General features: G+C 39.0%; 1 pseudogene; it reads left to right on the forward strand.

Moving 5' to 3' along the window:
* Positions 1 to 15,850, forward strand: part of LOC105099897 (serine palmitoyltransferase 3-like) — a 102,675-nt pseudogene extending 86,825 nt beyond the window's left edge.
* The last annotated feature ends 35 nt before the right edge of the window (positions 15,851 to 15,885 follow it).

Raw genomic sequence — 15,885 nt, forward strand, 5'->3', positions numbered from 1 at the left:
ACGGATCTGGAAGCCTCCATTCCAAAAAAAGGGGGAAAGACTCAGCTGCTGTCAGGGCTGTGACAAGCACAGAACAAAAAGGAGGCCCTGCTCAACAACCAAGGCAGACTCTGATCACCACTACACTGGCCACACATTCCCAAACTGATAACAGCCAACACACACAGAAGAAAGACATAGCAACCATTCATATTAAAAACAGACCTCACAACAAAATTACTAAAGGTGCACAGTCTACAGTGGAATGCATCCTCTTAAAAAAAATCCCTTCAAGACCACAGTAGATAACTGATGCTCCATAATCCGTAGTGCCAGAGAGACATAAGTGAAATGAAGAAGCAGAGAAACTACTCCCAATTAGAAGAATGAGAAAAGTCCCCTGAAAGAACTATCAGTGAAACAGATCTTGATAGTCTACTAGATGTTGATTTCAAAAAGGGGATGATAAAAGCACTGAAGGAAATAAGAAAGACTATGAATAAACATGCAGAATACTATAAAAAAGGAAATAGAAACTATAGAGAGGATCCAATTAAAAACAGAAAACTCAATGGCTGAGATAAGAGCCAAGCTAAAGGCAGTCAAAAGCAGACTAGATAACTCAAGGGAATGAATAAGTGACTTAGAAGACAGGATAACTGAAATCACCCAATCAGAACAACAGACAAAAAAGCAAGTGAAAACAAATGAAAGCAATACAAGGGACCTATGGAATAATATAAAGCATGCCAACCTATGCATGACAGGGGTCCCAGAATAAGAAGAAAGAGAAAAGATGATTCAAGAAATCATGACTGAAAACTTCACAAACCTAAAGAAGGATCAGATTTCCAAGTACAGGAAGCACAGAGGGTCCCAAACAAGAAGAACCCAAATAGATCTACACCAAGACATATCATAATTAAGATGGCCACAGTTAAAGATAAAAAAAAAGGATTCTAAAGGCAGTAAGAGAAAAACAAAGAGTTAGTTACAAAGGAACCCCCATAAGGCTTTCAGCTGATTTCCCCACTGCTGGCCAGAAGGGAGTGGCAAGATACATTCAAAGTCCTGAATGAGAAAAAGCTGCAACCTAGGATACTCTATCCAGCAAGACTATCCTTTTGGATAGAAGGGGAGATAAAGAATTTCATAGACAATCAAAACCTAAAAGAATTCAGCAATACTAAACCTATGCTAAAAGAAATACAGAAAAGTCTACTGTAAATAAAATAGAAGCAGGATGGGGAGGGCCAAGATGACAGAGTGGAAGGATGCTCGTAGCTCACCCTCTCCACAAATACACCAAGACTGACATCCACGGACCCACCCAGCCAATCAGAACACCTGGTGAACTTTGACAGAACATCGCCTTCTTCAAAAGACAAAATATGCCATGAATCTAGTAGGAGAAAAGGGAAAAAGAGGGAAGAAAAAGCAAAATAGTTCAGGACTTGTCCCATGGGCGGGGAGTGGCAAAGGAGGAATAGCACTCGTTCGCTGGGTCTCCCCTTCTCCAATGTAGAGGTCAGTGGGATGGAGGGGGAAACTCTGAGGCTCAGATATATTTGGAATAGCCCTTTATTGACAGAACTAAATGGGCAGAAATGGTCCCCATGACCCCCAGCCCTAGTTGCAAACTGGCAGGTGTGGGATTGGACAGGCTGCCTGAGTGGGGCAGAGGACTCAGGCCAGCTGTACAGAGGCAACCTCAGGGGACTGCAGTCTGCTATGCACCGTGGCTAGGATGGTATACAAAGCAGAACAACCTGGGTTCCCCATAAAATACCAAAAATAAATAAATAGCAAGCAAAACAACACTGCTAGTGTGTCCTGGGGGGAGGGGAGCCAAAGCCTTTTCTCCAAAGACCCAAGGAACCATTACTGGGAGAAGAGAGGAGGGGCTCAGACACAGCCATCATATCCTCCAGAGCTTAGCACCCAGGTGGGGGCAGGGTTGAAACCTGAATCCGTGACTAGGGGCTCCACAACCACATAGATGGGACTGAGACTTGTCTACAGCCCCAGACAGATAGGATTGCTCTACCCTGGTGCCTTTGTGAACTTGTGCCTCTAAAACAAACAAACAAGGGGTGGAGTTCTGGCACAGGGCAGGGGCGAGAGCTGGTCAGCCATTTTCTCTAGCCTGCCTATGGAGCAGGGACCCAAGGCAGAGCAGCGAGATGCATGGAGCAGGGGAGCAACCTGCCAGCCAACCATGCACAAGTGTGGCACATGACCTGACTGCCTACCAGCACTGGGAGCAGCGCAAACCAGGGGCCCCACTGGAGGGCCTCCGGTACTAGCTAGCTGAGTTTGCACAGCAGGGCAAGGGCAGGAGCAGCAACAACCACAAAACAAAAAGGAGGCCCCATTATTCCATAGGGCTATTCCATATAGATCTGAGCCACGGAGGTTCCCCCTCCATCATGCTGACCTTTCCATTGGCTACCAGATCACCAGCTACACCCCTAACCAAAGGGATAACAGGCAAAAGGCATGGAAGGAAGACTTGGCAACCACCCACACTTTAAGAAGGACCTCTTGACAAAATTATTAAGAGGGCACTGTCTCCACGGGAACACATCCACTTTTTTTTTTTCTGTTCTATTTTCTTTTACTTTTATTATTTTCTATTACTTTTTAAATTTTTAATTTAATTACTTTTTAAATTTTTTAATTTAATTTTTAAATTTTTACTTTTTAAAAAACTATTATGGTTCTATATTTTTTTTGGTGGGGGAGGGAGGTAATTAGGTTTATTTATTTACTCATTTATTTTTGGAGGAGACAACTGGGGATTGAACTCAGGACCTCATGCATGCTAAACATGCACTCTATCACTTGAGCTACCTCCTCCCCCATTATGGTTCTATTTTTAATTCCTTTTAAAATGGTAATTTAAAATATTTTTGTCAACTTTTTAATTTGCCTCAATTTTTTAAATGTGTCTCAATTTTATTTTTATTTCTCTGTGTTTTGTTCTGTTATTGATTATACTGTTTTCAAATCTGTTTTCTTTTAATTTTAAAAAAAAATTCTCTCAATTTGATTTTTATTTCTCTTTCTTTTGTTCTGTTATTGATTATACTCTGTTTTCAAACCTTTTTCTCTTTTTTGAATTTCTTTTTTTAGGTTTATTTCTGCATCTGCTTTAGATGAATAAATAAATAAATAAACTCCTTAAGAACCACAGTAGATAACTGATACTCTGCTAGCTATAGTGCCAGAGAGATATAAGCAAGATGAAGAAGCAGAGGAACCACTCCCAATTAAAAGAACAAGAGAAATCCCCTGAAAGAACGATCAATGAAATAAGCCTTGATATTCTACTAGATCATGATTTCAAAAAAGGAGTAATCAAAATACTGAAGGAACAAAGAGATTATGTTCAGAGATATAAAATATGTCAATAGAAATTGAAATATTAAGAGGAGACAATTAAAATTGGAAAACTCATTTTCTGAGATGAGAGCTGACCTAAAGTCTGTAAAGTAGGCTAGATAATGCAGAGGAATAAATAAGTGACTTAGAATATAGGATAACAGAAATCACCAAAGCAGAAAAGCTGAAAAACAAATAAAAACCAATGAAAACAATATAAGGGGCCTATGGGATAATATAAAGCACACCAGCCTACACATAATAGGGGTCCTAAAAGGAGAAGGAAGAGCAAAGGGGATTGAAAAGATATTTGAAGAAATCATGACTGAAGAATTCCCAACCCTAAAGAAGGAATCAGATATCCAAGTACAGGAAGCACAGAGAATCCCAAACAAGAATAACCCAAACAAACCCACACCAAGACATATTATAATCAGGATGGCCTGGGTTAAGAATAAAGAAATGATCCTAAAGGCAGCAAGAGAAAAACAAAGAGTTAGTTACAAGTGAATCCCCACAAGGTCTTCAGCTGATTTCTCTACACAAACACTACAGGCCAGAAGGGAGTGGCAAGACATATTCAAAATCCTGAATGGGAAAAAAAAAAAAAAAAAGCAACCTAGGATACTTTATGCAGCAAGGTTATCCTTTAGAATAGGAGGAGAGATGAAGAACTTCACATATAAGCAAAAACTAAAAGAATTTAGCAACTCTATCCTATGCTAAAAGAAGTAGTGGAAGGTCTACTCTAAATAGAAAAGAAGCAGGACACTACAGAAAGGAGAAAACCATAATTGGAAAGGCGATAATTACCATGAATTAAAACAGAATAAACATGTAATTGTAAAAGAGGACGTCTAAATCATTAAGGGTGGGAGAGAGGAGCAAGAAAATATAGAGGGTTTTTTTTCTTTTTTAAATTTTTTTGTTCTCAGTAAGAAGGGTTTGAGATTTTATTACTATCTGTTTATAACAGTTATAGTAATGCGTTAATATATGTACAAAACAGGGTAACCACAAACATAAAACTTACAATACAGTCACAAAAACTTTAAAAAATATCAAGATAATACATAGGAAAATTATCAAACAACAAAAAGAAAAAGAAAGGAACAAAGAAGGAATACCAAATCAACTGCAAAACTAAGTTCAAAATGGCAATAAACACACATATATCAATAATTATTGTAAATGTCAATGGACTAACTACTTCAATCAAAAGACACAGAACAGCAGACTGGATAATACAACAATAACCTATAATATGCTGCATACAAGAGACCTATTTTAGGGTGAAGGACATACATAGTTTGAGAGTGCGAGGATGGGAAAAGATATTCCACGCAAATGGAAATGAGAAGAAAGCAGGAGTAGCAATACTGATTTCAGACAAAATAGACTTTAAAACAAAAGCTATAAAGAAAGATAAAGATGGACATTTTGTAACGATTAAGAGTAGTACAAGATGAGGATATTACACTCACTAACAGATATGCCCTCAACATAGCAGTATCTAAATACATAAAGCAGGTATAAAGGGAGGAGTTGGTAGGAATACAAACATTGTCAGAGACTTAACACTGCATTAACATCACTGAACAGAACTTCCAGGAAGAAAATAAATAAGGCAACAGAGAAATAAAATGATACAATGGAACTAGACTTGGTTGATATTTTCAGAGCACTACACCCCTCCCAAAATAGAACATACATTCTTTTCAAGTGCACATGGAGCATTTTCTAGGATTGATCATGCACTTGGGCACAAAGAGCCTGAACAATTTTAAGGATATGGAAATTATTTCAAACTTCTTTTCTGACCGAAATGCCATGAAACTAGAAATCAACCACAGAAAAACAAAGGAAGAAAAATGACAGCATGGAGATTAAACAACATGCTACTACAAAACCAACGGGTCAATGATGAAATCAAAGAATTTTAAAAATTACTTTGAGACAAATGACAATGAAAACACAACCACACAGAATCTATGGGATGCAGCAAAGGCCATGCTAAGAGGGAAATTTATAGCAATACAGGCCTTCCTCAAAAAAAGAGCAATCTCAAACAAATAACCTAATCTACCAGCTAAAAGAATTAGAAAAAGAAGAGCAAAAAAACCCAAAAGTCAGCAGAAGGAAGGAAATAATAAAGATCAGGAGGAAATAAATAAAATAGAGATTAAAAAAAAATAGAAAAAATCAATCAAACCAAGAACTGGTTTTTTGAAAGAGTAAACAAATTTGACAAACCTCTGGACAAGCTCACAAAGAGAGAAAAGAGTGAGCACAAATAAGCAAAATAAGAAAGGATAAAAGAGAATTGACAATCAATACCACAGAAATACAAAATGTTATGAATATTATATTCATATATATATATATAGTTGTCCATAGAATACTATGAACATGTTTCTAGAAACATACAGTCCACCAAGACTGAATCAAGAAGAAACTGATCACTTGAACAAGCGTATCACTAGAAATCAAATTGAATCAGCAATAAAAATCCTCCCCACAAATAAAAGTCCAGGCCTGTACACCTTCACTGCAGAATTCTACCAAACATACAAAGAAGAATTCATACTGGTCCTTCTCAAACTCTTCCAGATGATTGAAAAGGAGGGAATACTCCCAAACTCATTCTATGAAGCCACCATCACCCTAATATCAAAATCAGACAAAGACACCATCAAAAAAGAAAATTATAGACTAATATCACTGATGAACATAGTTTCAAAAATCCTTAACACAATGTTAGCAAAAGGAATCCAACAGCACATAAAAAAGGATTATAAATCATGATCAAGTTGGGTTCATCTCAGGGACACAAGAATGGTTCAACATACACAAATCAATCAATGCAATACACCACATCAACAAGAGAAAGGACAAAAACCACATGATCATCTCAATGGATGCAGAAAACGTATTTGATAAAATTCAACACTCATTTATGATAAAAACTCTCACCAAGGTGGGTATAGAAGGAACATATCTCAATGTAATAAAACCTATATATGACAACCTACAGCCAGCATAGTACTCAATGGTGAAAAATTAAAAACCTTCCCACTAAAATCTGGGATAAATCATTGAAAAATCCACAAATGACAAATGCTGGAGAGGCTGTGGAGAAAGGGAAACCCTCACACTGCTGGTGGGAATGCAGTTTGGTGCAGCCACTGTGGAAAACAGTATGGAGAATCCTTAAAAGACTAGGAATAGACTTACCGTATGACCGAGGAATTCCGCTCCTGGGCATATATCCAGAAGGAACCCTACTTCAAAATGACACCTGCACCCCAGTGTTCATAGCAGCACTATTTACAATAGCCAAGACATGGAGACAGCCTAAATGTCCATCAACAGATGACTGGATAAAGAAGAGGTGGTATATTTATACAATGGAATACTACTCAGCCATAAAAACCGACGACATAATGCCATTTGCAGCAACATGGATGCTCCTGGGGAATGTCATTCTAAGTGAAGTAAGCCAGAAAGAGAAAGAAAAGTACCATATGAGATCCTCATACGTGGAATCTTAAAAACAAAACAAAACAAAACAAACAAAAAAAAACAAACCACAAACAAAGCATAAATACAAAACAGAAATAGACTCATAGACATAGAATACAAACTTGTGGTTGCCAAGGGGGCAGAGGGTGGGAAGGGATAGACTGGGATTTCAAAATTGTAGAATAGATGAACAAGATTATACTGTATAGCACAGGGAAATATATACAAAGTCCTATGGTAGATCACAGAGGAAAAATGTGACAATGAATATATATATATGTTCATGTATAACTGAAAAATTGTGCTCTACACTGGAATTTGACACAACATTGTAAAATGATTATAAATTAATAAAAAATGTCAAAAATCTGGGACAAGACAAGGTTGTCCACTCTCACCACTCCTATTCAACATAGTCTTGGAAGTCCTACCACAACAATCAGGAAAGAGAAAGAAATAAAAGGGATCCAAATTGGAAAAGAAGAGGTGAAATTGTCACTATATGCAGATGACATGATAGTATATACAGAAAACCCTAAAAGGCCCACACAAAAACTTCTAGAAATAATTAAAGAATTCAGCAAGGTAGCAGGATACAAGATTAATGTACAAAAATCAGTTGCATTTCTTTACACTAATGATGAAGCAACAGGAACAGAAAGTAAAGAGACAATCCTTTTTAAATTAGCACCCAAAGTAATAAAACACCTAGGAATAAATCTAACCAAGGAGGTAAAAGACTTATACACAGAAAACTATAAACCATTGATGAAGGAAATTAAAGAAGACTTTAAAAAATGGAAAGATATCCCATGTTCCTGGAATGGACGAATCAATATTGTTAAAATGGTAATACTGCCCAAGGCAATCTACAGATTTAAGACAATCTCTATCAAATTACTCAGGACATATTTCACAGAACTAGAACAAATCATAATAAAATTTATATGGAATCACAAAAGACCCAGAGTTGCCAAAGCATTACTGAAAAAAAGAATGAGGCTAGAGGAATAACCCTCCTAGACTTCAGACAATACTATAGAGCTACAGTAATCAAGACAGCATGGTATTGGTACAAAAACAGACATATGGACCAATGAAACAGAAGAGAGTGCCCAGAAATGACCCCACAAACTTTTGATCAATTAATCTTCAACAAAGGAGGCATAAATATACACTGGACAAAAGACAGTCTCTTCAGCAAGTCGTGTTGGGAAAACTGGACAGCAGCATGTAAATCAATCAATTTAGAGCACTCCCTCACACCATACACAAAAATAAAGTCAAAAATGGCTTAAAGACATAAATAAAAGTCAAGAAATGATAAACCTCCTAGAAGAAAACAAAGGGAAAACATTCTCTGACATAAATTTAACAATGTTGTCCTAGGGCAGTTTACCCAGGCAATAGAAATAAAAGCAAAAATAAACAAATGGGACCTAATTAAACTTATAAGCTTTTGCACAGTTAAGGAAATGATAAGCAAAACAAAAAGGCAACCTATGGAATGGGAGAAAATATTTGCAAATGATGCAACAGACAAAGGTTTAATTTCCAGAGTGTGTAAACAGCTCATACAACTTAATAAGAAAAAAACAAACAACCCAATCCAAAAATGGGCAGAAGACCTAAGCAAGCAATTCTTCAATGAAGACATAAGAATGACCAGTAAGCACTTGAAAAAAATGCTCAGTAGCACTAATTATCAGAGAAATGCCAATCAAAACTACAATGAGGTGTCACCTCACACCAGTCAGAATGACTATCATTCAAAAGTCCACAAACAATAAATGCTGGAGGGGCTGTGGGGAAAAGGGAACCCTCCTACACTATTGGAGGAAATGTAGTTTGGTGCAGCCATTATGAAAAACAGTATGGAGATTTCTCAAAAAACTAAAAATAAACTTACCTTATGATCCAGCAATCCCACTCCTGGGCATAATATCCAAAGAAAACTCTAACTCAATAAGATACATGCACCCCAATGTTCATAGAGGTACTATATATAGTAGCCAAGACATGGAAACAATCTAAATGTCCATTGACAGATGACTGGATAAAGGAATTTTGATATATTTATAGAATGGAATACTACTCAGCCATAAAAAATAAAATAATACTGTTTGCAGCAACATGAATGGACCTAGAAATCATTATTCTAAGTCAGCCAAAAAGAGAAAGAAAAATACCATATATTATCACTCATATTTGGAATCAAAAAAAAGGAAAAAAAAGGACACTATGAACTCATCTACAAAACAGAAACAGGCATGCAGTCATAGTAAACAATCTTATGGTTACTAGGGAAAGCAGCTGGGAAGGGATACATTTGGGAATGTGAAATTTGCAAATGCTAGCAACTACATATAAAAATAGATTTAAAAAAATTTCTTCTTCATAACACAGGGAACCATATTCAATATCTTGTAATAAACTTAATGAAAAAGAATATGAAAATGAATATATGTATGTATATGCATGACTGGGACATTGTGCTGTACACCAGAAATTGACACATTGTAACTGACTATACTTCAATTTTTAAAAAAGGAAAAAAAAAAAAAGATCAACTTCTTAAATTGTGAGATGTGTTATATGGAGAGTCTTCCTGCCTCTAAAGAATGAACCACCTTTCCCAAGCAAGGTGGCCTAGGCACATGGTTGAGTTTGCTTGGTCTATTCTGCACTGGTGGAAAGAGGTGGTGTGTGTTTCTGAATGTGCCTTTTTAAGTCTGGGGAGTAATCAGATAAGTACCCCCATGGTATCTGTTAGAAAATGAACTTCTGTGTCTGCATGGATAGAGCATGGCATTTGTACTGGCTCAGAAGCTCGTCAAATCTGCCTCCTTCACTCAGTCTCACAGGGCAAAACACCTTTCTCCTTTTCTGCATGCCAATGGTAGGACAGAAAAGAAATTTTCCTTCTTTAGCTTTGGACAGGTCATCCTTGGAGTGTCTACTGTCCACAATTTCTTCTGGCCCTCTGGAGGTTGAGCTGTTCCAAGCATATTTTTTGAAACATCACAGATGATTGTTTTTATTAGGGGACTGAAGATCTTTGTAGTGGGATGCTTTGTGTTTCATTTGTTTTCCTTCCCCTGTCCCAGCTGTTTTTGTTTTAACAGCCTTGGCGAGAAGGTTAAATCTAGTCCAGCTCTCAAGTTGGCTGAGCTAGATATCTGAAGGAGTAGAAGAGCAGCAGGCAGGTCATCTGCCCAGACGGGACCATCCATGATCTTATCCTGACTTGTGAGATGGTGACAGTGGGGTTGGTCTCAGGTTGATAACTGAGGGGAGCGAGTCTCCCCACAGGTGGACAAGTGGAGATCCGAAGCACTTAGTCACAGCTGGGTTGTGATCTTGCCAAACCAGAGGCTAGGACACATGCTCATCTTTTACTTTCCACATCCAACCAGGAGCATGACTCAACCAAGACACAATCAGGTACCTAACACAGCCACTCATGGCCTTGGGGGGACTGTTAAAGGCAACAGTTTCTGAGACACCTGTGTCTCCCTGGCTGAACCATGTGAAAACCAGAACTCAAGCCTGGTCTCATCCTGAGATCCTGATTTAATTGATCTGGGGTATGGACTGGGCAGGGGATTTTGCCAAGTTCTCCAGACAATTCTGAGGTGCCACTGAGGCATCTGAGAATTACAGCTAATGGAAAAGTGTAACTAAACTTTCAAGCACCTACTGCATGCCAGGGACTGTCCAAATCTCTTCTGCATTAACCCCTTCATTTTTCCCAATCTTCCTGTGAGATAAGCTAATTTATCTCTATTTTACAGGTAAAACTGAGCTCTTAAGGCCTTAAGTTATCCAAGTGGAGTTTGGTTCCTACTCCGTTTAACTCCAAAGCCTCTTGCTTTTTCAGAGAACCCAGAACACATCAAAAAAAAAAAAAAAAAAAACCACTTGCATCAACTCTCCAGAGCTCTATGTAAGAAATCAGCTCATTCATTTACTTATCTGTACAGGGCCTTCCCTGTCTTCTATGTAAAAGTTGGAAGAAGAAACAGATACTACTTAATTAGGGATTTTGAGTGTTGAGAGGGACTGTCACCACCATGACCCCTCTCCATGCCACTCTGGTGCAGCTATGACAAAACAAAAGGACAAGTGCTAAAAATGCCTTCTACTTTTGCAAAGAACTCTTCAAACAAGGATCCCAAGCACAACATAATTAATAAAATCACCCACATCCTGTCTAGATGAGTAGCATTTTATATGCACAAATTTCTCTCTGCCCCTAGGCCCTCCAATAGTAGGAGAATGTTTCCAATTTTTAAGAGTGAGCAATTGAGTAATTGAAAGGAGCTGTATCTTGGCCAACTCCAAAGATGTTAAAGGCATTTATAGTGATCCTGTAGGAGAAAATATGGTGACCACATAGTGTGTCATAATGGCTTCTCAGCCATGCTGTGCTAAATGGTTCAAAGATGGAAAAGACAGTGCAAGAATAAAACATTTAGTTCTTTAGAGTCAGCTGCCCCTGGGATAGATATTCTGATCTGGCCAACTATCCAAAGGATCTAGAAGCAGGAAAGTTATGACATCAGCTGGTGATCCAGTTACTTTGGGTTAATCAAGGCAGAGAGGACAGACGGGGCCAATTAAGGAGCTGGGCAACCCAGTGATGGATGAGTCATTATGCGCAAGGGCAAAGATAATGTCACTGGGAAAAGCAATTTAAGTCATTCGTGCCCTTCCAGGCCAGGAAATCCTTCTAGTCTTTGAGGGGGATCATTTAGGAATCATCAGACCCAGTCTGATTAAGTCATTTATTCATTTGCAAACAACCATCAATAAAAAGAGCTGAACCCACAAGGGGACAAGCCAGATGTAACACATTTTGGTGAATGGGATGTAGATCTGTGCCTTCATCTGAATCAACTTCTTTAAAGTGAGTCTTACTCCAGCCCCTCTTCTCTTTTGCATCTCTGGTCTGCAATCTCCCCCTACCCTTTATGTTCTCATCTTCCTAAACACACAGTCTCAATGTATGAAGTTTTTCTTTAAAGTAATGACAAATACTTTCCTTCCCCATTTCTTGTTATGTTCTTCAAATAGGTTGTTTTCTGTACACATAAAAGTTTCCAAGGGGACACTTCAACATGTTACAAAACAGTTCTCTTTTTTAAGCACAAAGGAGGCTGTGTCTATGCAACAAAATTCATGCAAATTGTTCCAAACTTCTCCAGATCCCTTACTTGTAGTCATGTTGCAAATTTGGAATTTTAGGGGAGAGGACTTATCTTTTTTAAGGAGGTGTGTAGGAATCTAAAAACCCATATGAATTACAGTAAACTATACTTACAGCTACCTGTTTCTTTAAAACCAAAGTCCCAACCAAGGGAACCAAAGAAAAGGTTATCAATGACCGCCATGTTGATAACCCCAATGAATGCTATTTCATCTCCTGACTTATCTTCTCCCTCCCTGATTTCTCCTGTCTGCCTCCCTTTTAAGCTCATCCTCCTCATACCAACCTGTACTCCAGGTCTTTTTAGGCAGTCTACTCATTGCTCCAGTCTTGTCTTGCCTTGCCCTATACTCAACCACATCTTGCTGGTTCTCAGCTACTCTGTTTTTCTACAAACCACAGGACCGTTGCATCTCTTTCCTGTACCAGTTCTCTCCTCTGGTTCTTTGTCTTGCTAACATTTATCCATCCTTTAGATCTCAGTTCACTCATTATTTCCTGATTTTCTCAGACTTGGTCCAATCTCTCTACTATGGTCTCTCCTAACACCACATAGCATTCTTTATGGCATTCATCAGATTTGCAACTTTACATTCACTTGTATGATTATTTGATTAATATCTGTCTCCCCCACTAGATTATAAAATCTTCCCTGTTTCTATTTCTTCTTTTCCTGTTGCTCCTGACTAACTTTGCAATGCCCATCACTCTTCTTCATGGGGTACAATAGTTTGTACTGACCAGTGGCTTCCTCTGTCTCATAGATTCTGATAATTACCTTTTCTTTCAATGCCCCTTAATTTCTAGTCTTCTTCCAATCGTTGGTTCTCTCTAAATTTTTTACATTCACACTCTACCAGCAAGATAATCTTACCAGTTTAATTCATATTTATTATTTCTTTGGCAAACTTCTTATGATAGACCAACTCATGGCTCCTGGGCCAACACTCAAATGGACTTCCTTTGGGTTGAGCTTGTCTTCCATCCATTGGCTATGGCCAGGATCATTGAGAGGTCAACTTTCCTGAGAAAGTACAATAAAGCAGACACTTTCTCCATCACAATCTGCTTGTTGAGAATGGGCAGAGTGCGGGAAGGGTCTTCCTTGAGAACTGGGATTGGATGAAGGAGTGAAGAGTAGTAACAGAAAACAAGCAGGGACAATTGAAGCATTCAACAACCTCCTTATTGGTTGGTGTTCCACGCAACCAAGTCTCCATTCCTTGGTATACATTGTTAACAAATTTAAGATTTCACAGAAGTTAAGTCCATTTAGACCTGATGAGCAAACTAAAATCTCAAGGAAAGATCTGAAGTATTTTGGGAGTGATGGAACCCAGGGGAAAATGTCAGATGATTAGATTTAAAAGTACCCTGTGAGGGCCTGTCTACTTCTGGTTCATCCTTACTGCTTAAGGGCAGCCCTTCAGCCTCTACCTGAGGGGAAGGGGAATCACCAGTTCTCCCATGGCAAGCCCAAGGTTCCAGTCCTCAATGCTGTACCCCAGGTGCTCACAACATGAAGCTGCCAAAATCTTATTCAGCCCTTAACCTCTCAACTGCCCTACTAGAAAAATTTGGTGTAACAATGATCTTAACAGGTGTTAGAAATAAGTTTTACTGAGCTTGAGGAGATGATTTGGCCACCATCCATTATCTGGGTGGACATCATGAATCATTTATATTGGGCAGAGCACCATAATGTAGGGGTTAACCACAGACTCTAGAACCCAATTGCCTGGGTTCAAATTCTGGCCCTGCTCCCTACCAGCTATGTGAACTTGGGTAAGTGACTTGTCTCCTTATGTATAGCATGAGATTGTGGTATCTATCTCAATACAGTTGTTGTGAATACTAAATAAATAATTAAATGTCAAGTGCTTATAATAAAGTTGACATTACATATTTGTGAGCTACAATCATTATTGCTGATGATATTACTGTCCTTTAGAGGTCACCTCATCCAATTATTGACCACATATATTACACAGGACACATTTGGTTGTAGGTAGTAGAAATTCAGCTCAAAGTAGCTTAAGTAAGAAAATAAAATGCATTGGTTTACACAACATGGAGGGTCTAAAGGATTGAATTATTTAGGTGCTGCTAGACCCAAGAGTTCTAGTGATGCCACCTGGACTCTTACTGTCTTGAGCTTTGGCTTTCTTCTGAGTCAACATCATTCTCAAGCAGGTTTCCTCCATATAGTGGCAAAAATGTAACTTGAGGATGACCTTGGTTTACATTACTTCCTCAGTATATCTGAAGGACTCTGGTAGGCCCAGGTTGTGTTTCATCACTGAATCAATTAGCAGGGACAAGGAGGGTTCCAATAGGTCAGGTCTGAGTTGCATCCTACCCCTGTAGCAAAGAGGAAAATGGGGCCAACTCTATCTAAACATCATGATGCCCTGGAGGAAGGATGCTGAGCAGAAGATACCCACTGCTCAACCCTTTGTCAATGCAGCTGGGGCCATATCTCTAAGAAAAACTAGAAGACTGTGATTGACATGATTACTGAAATTTTTCTCTATTTTCCATTTAAGAGTTACAAAGTCCCAGCAGTGATGTCCAAAATACTGAATAACTGGTAGAACAAGAGCCGGTCATTTTGAATGGATGCCCAACCAATCAGAATGAAGATCAGCTGTATCAGTAAATTCTTGTTGAATAGCAACCCTGCATCAAATGCTTAGCTTAGACTGATTTCTAAAGGACTTAAATATCCAGTCCTAGTCAGTCTTCCTTATTGAACAACTGCTCTCTGGCTTTACCTACTCACTTACCTGATTAGAGGCAGAACTGAGTAGACAGGTGTCTCCTGAACTCTTTCTACTCTTCAGTTCCCTTTGTCATCTCATGTGTGTGACCTCCCCACTGGGACACACACTTAGGACAAAAGATAAGCTTTTGAGCTGAAGCATCAATAACCTTGAAATGAACACATGTACCTTGCTTGATATTCTGTTTGGGGCCAACACTCATTTTTCTGGCTGGGGAAAGTGGAGGTCCCCTCTTCCCTTTTCTCTGTTATTCTACCACCACCAAATGCCTCACAAAACCGTCCTGGTCTCTGCTGGATCTATCTTTATCCAAGGATGTACTACCCCTTCAAATGCAGATTGGATGAAGTGTTATTTGATGAGAGACCTAGTTGAAGGGCAAATTAATGGGCCAGCTGAGCTTAGCTAAAAAGCCTCAACCAACAACTGGTGTGGAGTGGAGTGATAAACTGATGTGTTTATGGCACTCAGCAGAGTCCATAGATAATAGATATCTAGTAAATGATAGTTTATCTCCTTCTTGTTAGGCACCCTTCCTACTGCCCTGCTGCCTAGCCTTGCTTTAGTTGCTAGCAGTACCTAACAGCACCACCCCCCCTGGATCCTTTCTTCCAGTCTCAGAGATGGTCCTGAATATCAGTGCCCACACCTGCTCACCAGGAGGTACTTTCCCAACTGACTTTGTCCCCCTCCCAGCTAATAATGCAGCCTGCACAAAGACTCGGGAACACTTGCCAAGACAATCTGACCTTTGCTTTCCTCGTCCAGGTGGGAATTGATGGATTTCATGCCTGTCTCGTTTCATGGTTGCAGAGAGTACAGCAACTTGTCAAAAACACAAGATACTTCAGGCAGATTGAGAGAAATGGATTCATTATCTATGGGAATGAGGAATCTCTCATGGTCCCCCTGCTCCTTTACATGCCTGCTAAAGTAGCGTGAGTATCCAAGGGCCCTCAGGAGAACACCTGAGCCCCAGGACATCTGACTGTTGGTGCTTTTGACACC

The sequence above is a fragment of the Camelus dromedarius genome, chromosome 18 (genome assembly GCF_036321535.1).
Source record: "Camelus dromedarius isolate mCamDro1 chromosome 18, mCamDro1.pat, whole genome shotgun sequence".
Lineage (NCBI taxonomy): Eukaryota > Metazoa > Chordata > Mammalia > Artiodactyla > Camelidae > Camelus > Camelus dromedarius.